The sequence below is a fragment of the Lagenorhynchus albirostris genome, chromosome 9 (assembly GCF_949774975.1).
Source record: "Lagenorhynchus albirostris chromosome 9, mLagAlb1.1, whole genome shotgun sequence".
Lineage (NCBI taxonomy): Eukaryota > Metazoa > Chordata > Mammalia > Artiodactyla > Delphinidae > Lagenorhynchus > Lagenorhynchus albirostris.
Genome location: NC_083103.1, coordinates 100853087 through 100866840, shown reverse-complemented (window position 1 = coordinate 100866840; position 13754 = coordinate 100853087). Strand labels below are relative to the sequence as shown.

Below are 13754 nucleotides of genomic sequence, written 5' to 3'. Positions count from 1 at the left end.
GATATGTGATCTTACTACTTAATAGAAACTAATTAGATTAGAAAGGGAATTTGGGGTCTGGTTGCTAAATAGATTGCTCCGAAGGACTTGATTTTACTGTGGTTTTTGATGGGTGCTTTTTTCAAGAAATTTTGTTAACTTGAATTAGAGAATGCTTTATTGTTTTTATTGAAATTTTATATTGTATGTAGACATTTCATTGATTTATAAACATTCCATTTATACATTTTTGTTGTGGATATGGTACTAACTCATTTTCAAGAGAACGGGGAGGAGGGCTTTACTTGATTCTTTTCAATTGCGATTAAGCGATGGTATATGGAATATACTTAATGTTACTTTAAAAATATTGGATTACAATTCAATGAAAAACTGGTTGTTTTTTTTTGTTTTTGTTTTAATCCTTCAAGTTTTCCCTCATTGTTTGTGCTCTTTCCCCCATTGTCAGGCTTAAAACATACAGTATCGTTGTCATCTGTCCCCTGAATAATGGTCCTGAGGTGATATTATTAATGTGGCTTTTTAAAATCAAACTAATTATACTTGCCTAAAAGAGCCACATGTGTGTGATTCTAGCTGCCTGGTGCCTTTTGAGAGCCCTGGAGACAAGCTAGTGAATAGAGCTGAAAATTCATTCTGTATTTGATTAAATGGGACAGACTTGCTACTCCTTACCCCAGCAGGGGCGATGAGATCTCTTGATCCCCGAAGCGGCTCCAAGACCCTGGGAATTCCATTAGCGAGCACCTGAGGAATTTCTGCCCTGCAGTGCCTTTTTTGTATGTGTGTATGTGCGTGTGTGGAAAGGGAGGGGAGCCGAGTGGTGAGGGGGGGAGGGTGGCGGGTGGGCGGAGAGAGGCTACATTAGAAGACTCCATATGTTAGCAGATCTAAAATCAAGACAGGACTTAGCAGCGTATCTTGTAAGAGAAGAGCCCAACCCAAAGGCAGATTGCTGGTCAGGACTTTTCTTACGAGCACGACTGTGGTGATGTGTCTTTACCCTGAAGTGCACGCCGCTGTAAGTACAGAAAGTCACTTTTCTGCTTTGCCTCCGAAGCACAAGCATATACACGTTGCAGCCTTGGTAAGTTTTCTCTGAATGATCTTTTGATAAATATGTAAAATCGTGTTACATTTAGGTCTTGCCTGTCAGGGCTGCTTTTATTGTTTTAATAACTTTTCAACCGAGAGGAAAATCAGCCTTTTCTATGAAGCAAAGTATTTTGCAGAGATGAAATGCTTGTTTGAATAGGCATATTTGAGTTTGCTCTTTTGTTTTTATATGACTTTTCTTGTGTTTTTGTAACATTATTATTACAGAATTTAAATTCATTTAGGGTATCTATCTTTTCTGTTGTCTTTTGAAGAATTCTTTCTGATTGCTAGTATTTCTTAAGGCATCGCTTCGCAGACTTGCCAGCAGCCGTGCGTAAATGAAAATATCTCTACCAAAAATATTCTGTAAAATCTTTGGAGCAAAATTTCTGAGAAACATCAGCGTGTCTTCCTCTCCCTGCCCCACCTCCCCTGCCCCTGAATACTTTCTGGATACAGACATTCTTCAGAATATGAGCCCAGTTTGATTCTTGTGTACTTTTCAAGGAAGAGCAGTTCTGAATCTTGGATGGTCTAGTTAATTGATTTTCCTCTTCTGAGAATAGTTAAAAATGAATGTGAATTCCAGTGCTTGTAGTTTTCAACTAGTGCAGAGTGCAGTAGCCTATTTGATGGTTAATTTGATGTATTTTGTTTCTGATTAAAATCATCTTGTGTGTCACAGTTCCCTCCATCCTATTCCCGTGTAGTCCTCTACCAAATTCTCCTTACAATACTAAGTGTTTAGAAAATAAAGAAGCCTTTGAGAGAATATTTAATTTTCTTCCCACCTTCATCCTGGGCTTGCCTTCTAGTAGTATGGCCAGATTGAAAGAACTCTGGAATGAATGGGAGTAAACACTAAAGTTAGCATTGGGCCTGCCTCGGTTCACAGTTGTTCAGGCACTTTGCTGTGTGATGTATTTTGATGGCCAGAGATAACAAAGAGCTACCCCAAAGCACATTTTGTTCTGCTACGTATCAGTTGGAATGTGAGTCAGGACTTCAGTTCTTGAGAACCAGTGATGTGCTTTTAACCATAGAATTAAGGAACTGTGAAGTTCCTTACATCTTACTTGAGAGGGGCAAAAACACACAGGTTATGTTACTGAACTTAGATATATTCTGCTTACGTTTTGTTACAAAATTTTTATATTGCGCTAATGTAAACATATAGCTTGCTTTTCAGCTATTCTTGACATAGACTAGCGCATCTCTTTTTATCCGTGTGAGCTGGGGCAGTGATCTTGACCTAAACCTTGGGTTCCTCATCGCTGAAATGAGGATAACCATAGTATCTGTTACCGCTGTTGTGTGGATTTCGTGAGATACTGAAAGTAAAGTGCTTGGCACATTATAAAACCCCTATGATTGCTAGCTGCTGCTACTTTAAGTAACTCCTCCTGTACATGTTAGTCTGTTACTTTGATCCAGAAATGATTTCTTTTGAAGATTAAATAATGAGGAATTCTCTGAAGTTAGTAATAGTGTGGGCACGTGGAACTGCTATAGTTTCAGTATGCTACAGTTCTCTTCATTTTGCAATTGAAACTTAAAAGGCACTTGGAAACAATATGTTGCAATTTTTTTTCCTGATTGAGGTATAATAGAAAAATGTACACAAGTGTACAGTTAATGTATACTCAGTGAGCAGCCAGATGAAGTGTCTATATGCACATGTGTGGTAACCATTAGCCAGATCGAGATGTAGAACATTTCCTTCATTGTGGAAGGCTCCCTGGTGCCCCTTCCCAGACTAGCCCACCACCCCCAGCAGACGACAGCCCTTTGGACCAGTCTCACCATACGTGAGTTTTGCCTGTTCCCGAACTTTATAAAAATAGACTCATACTATAAATACTCTTTTATATCTGGTTTCTCGCACTGCTCGTTACGTCGAAGACCCATCTCTGTTACTGTGTACGGTAGGAATTTATGCTTTTAAAATTGTTTTAGCATCTTTTGCCTGTTTTGAAATTCATAGTAGTTCATTTTGTTGGCACATTGGGCATGTGGTCATTGAGAAAACAAGAAAATAACAACATTTCTTCCTAAATTATTAGAAAATCAGATCCCAGTCACTATCTTAGAAAAATAACCATGACCTTCTTTTTATACATAAAGTTGGGTTGAAGGTAATATAATTACCTTCAGTGACAGTTCCATAAACCAAATCTTTTGATAACTGCGTTCATTTTGTGTGTGTGTGTGTGTGTGTGTTTTTAGAAGCGAAGGGTGGGAGCCTCGAAAGAGAGAAGGACCACCTAAGGTAGCTTATAACCTTCATGCTTAGGATTTAACACTTAGAATGGTAGAGAAGTAACCACTAGCTCAGCAATAAGTGTAATATTCCCTAAGAAGAAAACAAAACAACACGGTGTGTTCTGGAAAAAAAAAATCCACCAATAATGTAAGAAAATGGAGCAAGGATGTTGTTATCCTACAGGAAAATTTTGAAGAATGGGACCTTACGTTTATATCAGGAAGAAGAATTTTGGCTACTAACTTTCTGAACGGTTGCTGTCAAGCTGTGCTTATATGTTTGGAATTTCTGTTTGTATTGTTGGGATTCTCTGATATGCTAAATAAAATTTATTTCACTAAACAATGAAACAAGAATACAAGGTGGTATCGATGAATCCGAAGTGTGTTTTTTGTTTTTCACTTTGAAAGGGGCTGCGGTTGAGGTTAAGAGCTTTGCCATCATCATATTTCTGTTCTTGGAAATGTTGATGAAGGATTTTCTGGATGTTCTGCTTGAAGCCACTTCTCTCGTTGGAGACATTGTCTTTTTCAGCATTTGTAATTTTATTAAATCTTATTATTCATAGCTCCTTGACACAAGGTCATTCTTCACATACAGCCATGTGCAGGGTGGGTTCCTCTGGACTCCAGAGGGGGCAAGTTGTTCCCTTGTCTCTTAATTCAGAGCACCAGTGGCCAAGACTTCAATGGGGGTGGGAGGGGTGAAAGAGTAATATGAGATTCATCTTTTGTCCCAGAGGGGCACTCCAAAGATGCAGGTTTTGTTTCAAAAGAAGGAAGCACTGTTGACAAATAAAGCTGCCTCATGTTTGGAAAATGCTCCTTTGAAGGGGCATGAGGTCCTTATTACTAGATGTGTTGTAGTGGCATTTGCAAAAGATGGCGCAGTAAGAATCTCTTCCTTGGGTGAGAGTTGGGACCACGTGACCTCCGAGGGCCTTTGCCTTTTGAGTCCACTAAACAGGCTCTTGTGGGGGAGCTGTACTACTTAACCACCGCATACCCAGGGTTCCCTTGCTGCAGTTTCATTCCCCTGAGGTCAACTGCAGTCCAAAAATACTAAACGGAAAGTTCCAGAAAGAAATGATTTATAAGTTTTAAGTTGTGCACTGTTCTCAGTAGTGTAATGAAATCCCGTGCCATCCCTCCCGAGGTCCCCAAACCTTCAACATTGTTCTGCTCCTTACATCCAGCCATTCACTTCGTCCTGGCTCGGTGATCCAGGATCACCTGAAGCCGATGATACTGCTGACGTATCATCAGAAGGTCAATAGTAGCCTAACTACGTCACAATGTCGACGTCACTCACCTCACTTCATCTCATCCGGTGGGTGTTTTGTCATCTCACAGCATCATCATCATCATAAGAAGGGTGATTACAGTATAATAAGATATTTTGAGAGAGGGAGATCACATTCCTGTAACTTTCTTTTAGTTTTTACTTTATTATTTTTTCATGTAACTTTTATTACAGCATGTTGTTAAAATTGTTTTATTGTTACTCTTTTACTGTGCCTAACTTATAAATTAAACTTTATCATAGATATGTATGTGTTGGAAAAAAAACGTAGTATAAATAGGGTTCAGTACTATCCACAGCTTCAGATATCCACTGGGGGTCTTGGAATGCATCCCCTGTGGATAAGCGGGGGACTACCGTACCTAATTTTGGAGGGAGAAAATGTGTAAAAAAAGTTCCAAACGACCACTGGATAAATAAATTTTCTCAAATTTTCCCTAGTTTAAAGTTGAGGAATGCCTCTTCTTGTTGACCCTTTTCACATTAAATGTAATTTAGTTTATCACTAACAAGTAAATGTCAGATATTCTTTCTTTTTTACCTGAAGAGAGAACAGGGACCTTTCCAATATTCTATCAGTATCAGAAGTGAGAACACTTTACAAGTTTAGTATTTGCTACCTTTTTAGGTAGGTACACACCTGAATTTACTTGAAGGCCCTCTGTTGGCCGAGTTATTTATGCACTCCTACAGCAAATTATTTGTAAAGTAAAAATAAATAAATGTATGTCTTGTCTCTCTACCTTCTCTCCTCCACCCCAATTTTTCCACACTTGAATTTCAAGAGAGAAATAACTCACGGGGGGAGAAAGGCTGATACGCGTGACTTATCCAAGCAACAGAGCTGTATTCAGGACCTTTTCTGGAGTCCATAGTTATTTACTGTAACCAAGGTACACATCTTGTGTCTTTAGATATATGTTAATAATTTATGTTAATAATTGCTGTTTAGAATGATTGAAGGGAGTATAGAATCCTGAGTCACCAAAATAATATTTTGTCTATTTTATGAAGCAGAAAAGTATAGTGAGTTTTGTCTGTTTTGTATTACATGACGTATACCCATACAACCGTCTAAAGCCTCTTGTAACCTCTAAGTGGCTCTCTCTTTTCTCTGTCACCATTACCTTACCCTTCCAACTTCCTTTTCGAATTTTGGGAAGGGGATCAGAGAAGGTGAGACAAAATGTGAGACAAAAGAAATACCTTCGTGACTCTTTATTAGAGTACTGCCACCTCACCTCCCTTGTCTCCACTCTTGGTTTTCCCCACTTGCACATCATCCATTTTTCTCCATTTTGTCAGAGTAATGATCTTTCAAAAACATAAGGCTGATCAGGTGACTGCTCTCCTTAACATCAGTTTCTTCAAAGGCCCTGACTCCCTTATTAAAACCCAGGTCTTGAATAGGGCACACAGGGGTCTTTACCGACCTGGTGCTTCTGCCGTCCTCCACCTACCCTGCATGCCTTGAATATACCTTGCTTTTTCTCTTGCAGGCTGGGAACATGTCTCTCGTGGTGATGATGTTGTGTCATCATTTTGTACGTGTCTGTCTCATCCTTATCTTAATCCCTAAGGACAGACAATGGGATTTTCCCTTGTATGTATCTCCTCTCACCCCTTTCCTTGCATTATGCCTAACAAATACTAAACCCAAATGTCCCAAACGTATGAGTCCTAAAGTAGGGCTTCTCAAACTTTAATGTGCATTTGAATTTCTTGGGGCGGGGGTGGGAGGGATGTTAAGATGCAGATTTTGATTTCGTAGGTTGTGGGTGAATCCCAAGATTCTCCCTCTCTGACAAGATTCCACATCATGTTGATGACACTGGGTGGACCACACTGAACAGCGAGTTGCTAAACTGTCATCTCTAGACCCATGAATGATTTCAACACACAATTCTGCTCTTATAAAGCAGAAACTAACGCACCATTGTAAAGCAATTATACTCCAATAAAGATGTTAAAAAAAAAATACAGTGAAATCAGTGACTCTGCATGTCAAGTTCAGGCGTATCACAGCTTCAAGTAATGAAGGTTAAAAAAGCTTTAGATAAAGAAAAAAATAGTTAAATATTGAAGATACTAGGACATCTATTGTCACATTATTGCTGGAATGCTGGCCAAACATCTTACATATTTAAAATGCATATTTTCATTCTGTGCTATATTAGTTTGTGCCCAGAGAGCTGATGTCATGTTTCATCTGTTTTTTAAATATGCAGTATTAGAGGAGTTTTCCTGGATATCTAGGTATTAAAAAATGCATTCTGCCTTCTCTCTCTTGCCAGGGGAATTTCTGACAGTTATTGGCTTTTTAGGTATCAGAATAACAGCAATTAGTATTTTCTATTTTACTATCATTTGAAGTCTGTTTAGTGAGTAATTGTACACACTGTCTGATTGGAGGTGAAATTGGCAAGGGGGATGAATGTCTAATGGATAAAATACTACTTTTAATCAGGCCGTGAAATTACTGTAGTGACATCAGAATTTGGCAGCCTCTTTTATTACAATAAAAAGAAAGATAGCATCCTAAGCTAGGGATAAGATTTTTCTTGCCCATTTATTTTGGCTTATTTTCATGGTTTGGGCCTCAGGGCGTGTGTGCAACAAAATAGCACAGTGAATAACAGGCAATAAGAAGGAGTGAACATAGTTTCAGCTGGAACAGATGTACTGTTTAATCACTCATCTCTATTTCAGTCAACTTCCTCCCAGATTGGTGAGTATGAGGTTGTGAGAGTGGGTATGAGGAATCCCCATCTATGAAGTGGAGTTAAGCTTCATTACTTGGGTTGGTGTTACATAGCTTGCAATATATTGAAAAAGTTTGTTAATTGGCTGTTAAAATGGTCACGTGAGGGGGACTGTCTAAATGTGATTATGAATGGGGTTGTACTGTTTTGTAAATGGTCATGTGATTATGAATGGGGTTGTACAGTTTTGTAAGAAAGGTGCTATTTATTCCTCTTTATAAACACCAGTAAAGTAACATTGTTTGATTTAAACCAGTGTTTCCTCTTGGCCTGTTCACTCCTGTTGTGAAATTAGGCTAATTAGGCTTTTAGAGATTGCCATGATTTAATGAAAACTCATGCACCAGGATTTCAATTTGGTTTCCACGCATCTGGGGGGTTGTTCCAGTAGATCTTGGGACTGCTAAATCCTGAGAAGATATTTTTATGATTCTTAACAGATTATTAAAACTCCTGAGTGGAACCACACTGGTCTTACCATTGTGTTGTGCCCATAATTTACCTTTTGGGCTCTTCTTACTGTGATCACTTTTTTAAACAAGGCCATTTTATTGTTTCTTCCATTAAGTCTTAGATGTTCTTCCAAAATGAAATTTTAAGATTTGTCCTACAGTAAGGAGGATTATAGTACTGATGGGTTAAAGTAGATTTTAAACCTAATTCTGCATATTTACTTCAACTGAATAACATATCTTCAAGTCATATTATGATCTGATTAGAATTGGTTCTGATCGCTAAGTCGTTTCTTTTGATTTCTATCTGTTGACTATTAGGCACACTTCCTTTACTATGGCTGAGTCCTTTTTGAGATTAAAACAAATACAAATAGATCAAACTTCTACCCTGAGTTCCTAATTCCAAGCTCTAGTCATTAAGTTATTCATGTTTTGACTGTAGACCTATATAAGCTCTTTCATATAATTTTCATCATACATTTTAGAGCTAAAGATTTTTTTTTAACCCCATGGCTAACTAAAGCCAATTTTGAGTCATTCTAAGATGGGTTGTTAACTGTGGTCTCCTAGTAGGATAGGAAACGAAATTGTCATTATTTGTTATTCCTTTTGTGTTTAAGGATGCATTTTTAAAGAGCTATTGTCACAGTGGTTAGGTCTTAAAATAATTACACATTTGTCACTGTGACAGCAGCCGCGGTGGGGTTTTTCATGATACAGTACAGCTTGTGCAGAGATTTGATATCCATTTTTTGCATCAAATACATTTTAGCTCAGGGATTTGACTAGATACATCTTAATAATGTTAATAAGAGTCTTATAGCTAACTCCCAAAGTGGATTTCTAAATGTGAGCCTGGTAAGTTCAGGCTATATCCCACCCCACAGGAAAATAACAGTAGAAATTGTTTTAAAGAAAAATTGTCAGTGTTTTACTTCTTTTGGGATTTCTCTTCCAGATAGGTAGATTATTAGGAAAAAGATAAGGAAACAATTGGCCTTGTAGAACCAAGACTTTAACCCTTGATCAGATCCATGTTTTCTCAGCGGGGTGTTGTACACATACACAGAATACTTAATTAGTTGTGACTGTAGATGTCAGCTGGTCATGGAATCAAATTAACAGGCACCACATATTAAACTTCCAAGGCCTTCAACGACTAAGAATGAGAGACTGAGTTTTTCATTTGTGCAATTAAGAATTTTTTTCCCCCTTCATGTTGGAATGTGAGTTTTCTGGAAAAAGAATCCCTTCACTTGACATTTCCTAGGCAAACAGAGTCCCCACTCGCTTGTAAAAGCCCTTTCTAATTCACTGAGAAATACTAGCATCTTTTGTGCCTGACTCACCTAGAGGGATTGTACTACAGGTATACTTGGGCAATTTAACGATAAATAATATGGTGACAAAGGAGTGAAGTATTGCTTAGGCAAAGCAGGGCCCTTGTCTGTTTGAGTGCCCTGCAGACTTATCAGAATGATGCTTCCAGAGGATTGGGAAAGGAAACACTGTCCTGTCTGGCATTGCATGCACAGACAGGCACAGAAGGAACCAGGACCCTCCCCATGCTCACTCGGCTCCTAGCTGAGGAGTTGCTAGTTCAGTTACAACTCCTGTCTTGTGGTTCTTTTTATTCCATATACGAAATAATTTCCTCCTATCCTTTATTTCTAATTGTCATCATTTCTTAAATAATATTTTAGAGTCCTTTGTACTTTGCAGAGTGTTTTACAAGTTTTTTTTTTCTGTTTACAATAATGTATGAACGGTAAAATTTTCATGAGAATGGAAATCATGAAGACAATAATGATTGAGCATTGGTTTCACATACAAGAGTTTTAATGTAATTCAAAGTTGGGTGATGTTCAAAATATCTCTGCCTAATATTTGAAACTATAATCTTTCTTTTCAAGCTTTTTTTTAAAGTATCTATTTATTAAATGGCTGCGTTGGGTCTTAGTTGCAGCACGCGGGATCTTTCGTTGAGGCGCACAGGTTCTTCGTTGCAGTGTGAGGGCTTCTCTCTAGTTGTGGCATGCGGGCTTAGTTGCCCCATGGCATGTGGGATCTTAGTTCTCTGACCAGCTATTGAACCGGTGTCCCCTGCATTGCAAGATGGATTCTTAACACTGGACCTCCAGGGAAGTCCCTTTCTTTTTTAAGCTTAATTTAAGTTATAATTGCACATTCTTGAATTCTAAGGTTTTTGTTTTTGGCCACATCGTGTGGCTTGTGGGATCTTAGTTCTGCCACCAGGGATCGAACCCAGGCCCAGAACAGTAAAAGCATCGAGTCCTAACCACTGGACCACCAGGGAATTCTCTCTTTTGTTTTGTTTTTGTCTTTGACATTTGTAAACCACAAACTCTGCATTCTAGATTCTATTGACCTAATGGAAGATATTGAGATAGTGAATTTTGCCCAAGGTAAAATTGACTCCCAGATGTCTTGTATTTTTAAACCCTTTCCTCTTTAAAGAGGTCTTTTCATTTTTTTTTTTCTAGCCACAAGGATCCTTGCTTTCTAATACATTTCTTTAAGGCTGGTACTTGATGCTTAGAAATTCTTTAATAGTATATTCCAGCTGAAAGTGAAGTTTGAAAGCCCTTTCGAATTGTGTGACAGTAAGGAAAATAGCAAAGGGGGCTTTTTAGAAGTAAATCTCATTTTACATTTGTGTCTTTGCTCGTGGAATAAATATAAAATCAAATTGAACGCAGTTTCTCTTAACATTTGTTCCACGGTGCCCCTGTGTCCAAAGCATGACAGATGATGTCAACACTTAATCTGACTTTCTTGGATATGTTAGAAAATGAATACAAGCTTTGCAACTTTAAGTGATTCCTCTAGTCTCGCTTTTGTCAATCGTTAGCTATTTCTTTTTCATTTTATATCATTGTATCATATTGGCTACAACAAATGTTAATGCTACAGCATTTAAAGATAGCTCATGTGTTCTTTCAGTGTAGATCAAAATAGTCATTAGCTGTTTAATGAGATAGTTTAAAAGTAGTTTTGACGACCAGATTGAGAAGGAAAGAAAGAAAAATAATATTCTTAAAGGCAAATCTTGCCCCTCCTCTTGGGCTGGAGTGAAGGCTGAGTTGTAAGAGTGCAGAGTCCAGCGCGCAGTAAGAGGTGTGAGGCTGTTTATTTTCACTCTGGAGATGTATATACTACAGAAGGAAAACTCTGGCCTTGCTTAACCTAAGCAAGTCATTACTTATCTACGATCTGGCAAGCAATTTGATTAAGGTTGACACAGCTCATATAATATCAGAGCCAGGCTCTCCTGATGATTGATGAGGCCTGTCTGTAAGTTTTTTTTTTTTTTTTGAAAGGAGAAAAACAGAACAAGAACGAATACTGTTCAGATCTCTAATTGCCACGTATAAGCCAAGTCTATAATGTAGTTTTATCTGTAGTGGTTAATATGTATTAATTTGTATGCTGTTTTTAATGTTATAATGAAATGGCTTTAAAATAATATTTTTAGGTCAGCAGGTTAATTTAGCTTCTACAGGATTAAATTCTTGAAATTTTAGAGATCTTGCTTCATATCGTAACGTCTTTCTTATGGTTTTCTTTGATGTAATATATTCTTTTTTACAAAATTTATTTTAAATTTATTTATTTTTTTGGCTGCGTCGGGTCTTAGTTGTGGCTCGTGGGATCTTTGTTGCGGCGTGCAGGCTTCTCTCTAGTTGAGGCATGCGGGCTCAGTAGTTGTGGCGTGCGGGCTTAGTTGCCCAGTGGCATGTGGGATCTTCGTTCCCTGACCAGGGATCGAACCTGCATCCCCTGGGGAATTCTTAACCACTGGACCTCCAGGGAGGTCCCGGATGTTATATATTCTTTAGTCTAGTGGAATTTTTAACCTGTAAGGAATTTTCCTTTTTATTTTCTAATGAAATTGAGTTATTTGCAAATCTTTGGCTTTAACCTAAGGCATTTCAACCCCCCGCTTTCTCACTATACAGTCATGATTTGGACACTTGTAATAGCATATCATTGAGTGTTGCTGCTGACCTTTGCTACGTTATTTGTTCCTTATCTTATTCTCATTACCATCAGATAGATTCTGTGTGTGACTGGAATGTGCCAAATGTTCTTGGCAACACTTTAAATCATTAGTCTACATATAGTGCTGCGTCCAACCAAAGAAGATAATTTCTTGTTTTTTTATCATTCATACGCTACTTAGTAGAAATGGGTATAGGACCCAGAAGAACTCTCTCCGCCTTATTATTTTTTTTTATTTTTTATTTTTTGCGGTACGCGGGCCTCTCACTGTTGTGGCCTCTCCCGTTGCGGAGCACAGGCTCCGGACGCGCAGGCTCAGCGGCCATGGCTCACGGGCTCAGCCGCTCCGCGGCATGTGGGATCTTCCCGGACCGGGGCACGAACCCGTGTCCCCTGCATCGGCAGGCGGACTCCCAACCACTGCGCCACCAGGGAAGCCCTCTCCGCCTTATTTTAAGTAAATTGAGCATAAGGAATTTCCAGATTAGTGAAACGATTGAGTTGAGAATGAATTAGTTTTCTGTAAGTGGATTTTCTTAACCTGGGAGTTTTCAGGCTGTGGATCATACAGGTTTAGACTGGGGTAAACTCTGGAGTCAGAGTGCCTGGCGTCAAAGCCAGACTCCACCGTCTTCTAGTGACATAGCCTCTGTGTGCCTTAGTTTCCTCATCTGTATGCCTTCGTTTCCTCATCTGTATAATGGGAATGGCACCTCATTAGGCTCTGGGATCACCTCAGTGAGTCCTCACAGAGTGATTGGCACTTGGTAGGTGCTTCTTGAATGTGAGCGGTTGCTGTTGCTGCTTCCATGGCTGTTATGTTAGCAATAGTGACAAAATATTATAGCGATGTAGCTGAATTAGACACTGTCAAATATAAAATGAGGAGAGATTAAACTTTGTGGGGCTCTATGTGTGGCAGTAAACTAGAATTGATTATATGTTGTTGTTCTTGAGTTGGTTAGGACTTGGCTCCCATCACAGAGACTGGTTAGGTTAGGTGACTAATGTAATAGCTGCTGGGGGCACCTTTGGATGAATTCCCATATCCCCAAACAGCTGAATACCATCTTAACTTTCTTGCCCTAAATTTCAATTTTGTTTCTTTGAGATCTCCCCTTTCTCCTTCTCATCTCCCTAGACTCAATAGAAACATACTTTAGTACCAGGAAAATAAAATTTATTTTTAGGCATGAGATGTACTTCATACCTAGACTTACTGACATAAGTTTGCTTTTCTTCTTAAAAGCAAGGGATATTTGTTATTGGAACCCTTTGATAACTCTTCTTGATAATTTTCCACCAAAAGTACAAATGTTGCTATCTATGGGAAATCCCAGTGCTTTCTAGAATTTTGATATATATGTACTTAAATAACGAGTTTGACTCTTACGTCTGTTCTTCCACTTTTCCTATTTTTTCTCTTGGGCTTAGGTATGGTCAGAGCAGGTAAACACTTAACTGGGATTGGTAGCCTTGAAGACCGCCAATAAAGTACCATTCCCACGTTGTTTCAAAAGAAGAAAAAGAATAGATATGGGATCATCAGGTGCCAATCTTTGACTTGGAGAAAGGCCAGTTCTGCATACCTCCAGCTCCACGCCAGCCACTCCCCGGTGTGTTTCTCACTGGCCAGGATAAGCCCTCAAGTGACTGTTGAAGATTGAGATGTAGCAGTGGAGGGGGATCCAAAGAACTGGAGCCAGGAGTTGTGGAATCAGAACATGACAAGTGGGGCTGCATGCACCCCTTTCCAGCTGACTGTTGGCTTTTTGTCCTGCAGTTCCTTTCTGTCATCAGCAGTGACAGTAATAATGCTTCAGGAAGGAGATGTTTGTCTTAGTTTTTCGT

General features: G+C 38.9%; 1 protein-coding gene across 1 annotated transcript in view; it reads left to right on the top strand.

Moving 5' to 3' along the window:
- Nucleotides 1-1059: 1059 nt before the first annotated feature.
- The window catches only part of CDON (cell adhesion associated, oncogene regulated), a 96844-nt gene continuing 84149 nt past the window's right edge, over nucleotides 1060-13754 (top strand). Inside the window, exon 1 of the mRNA XM_060160733.1 lies at nucleotides 1060-1087. The gene's annotated coding sequence lies outside the window, so the exon portion shown is untranslated. The remainder of the gene's footprint in view (nucleotides 1088-13754) is intronic.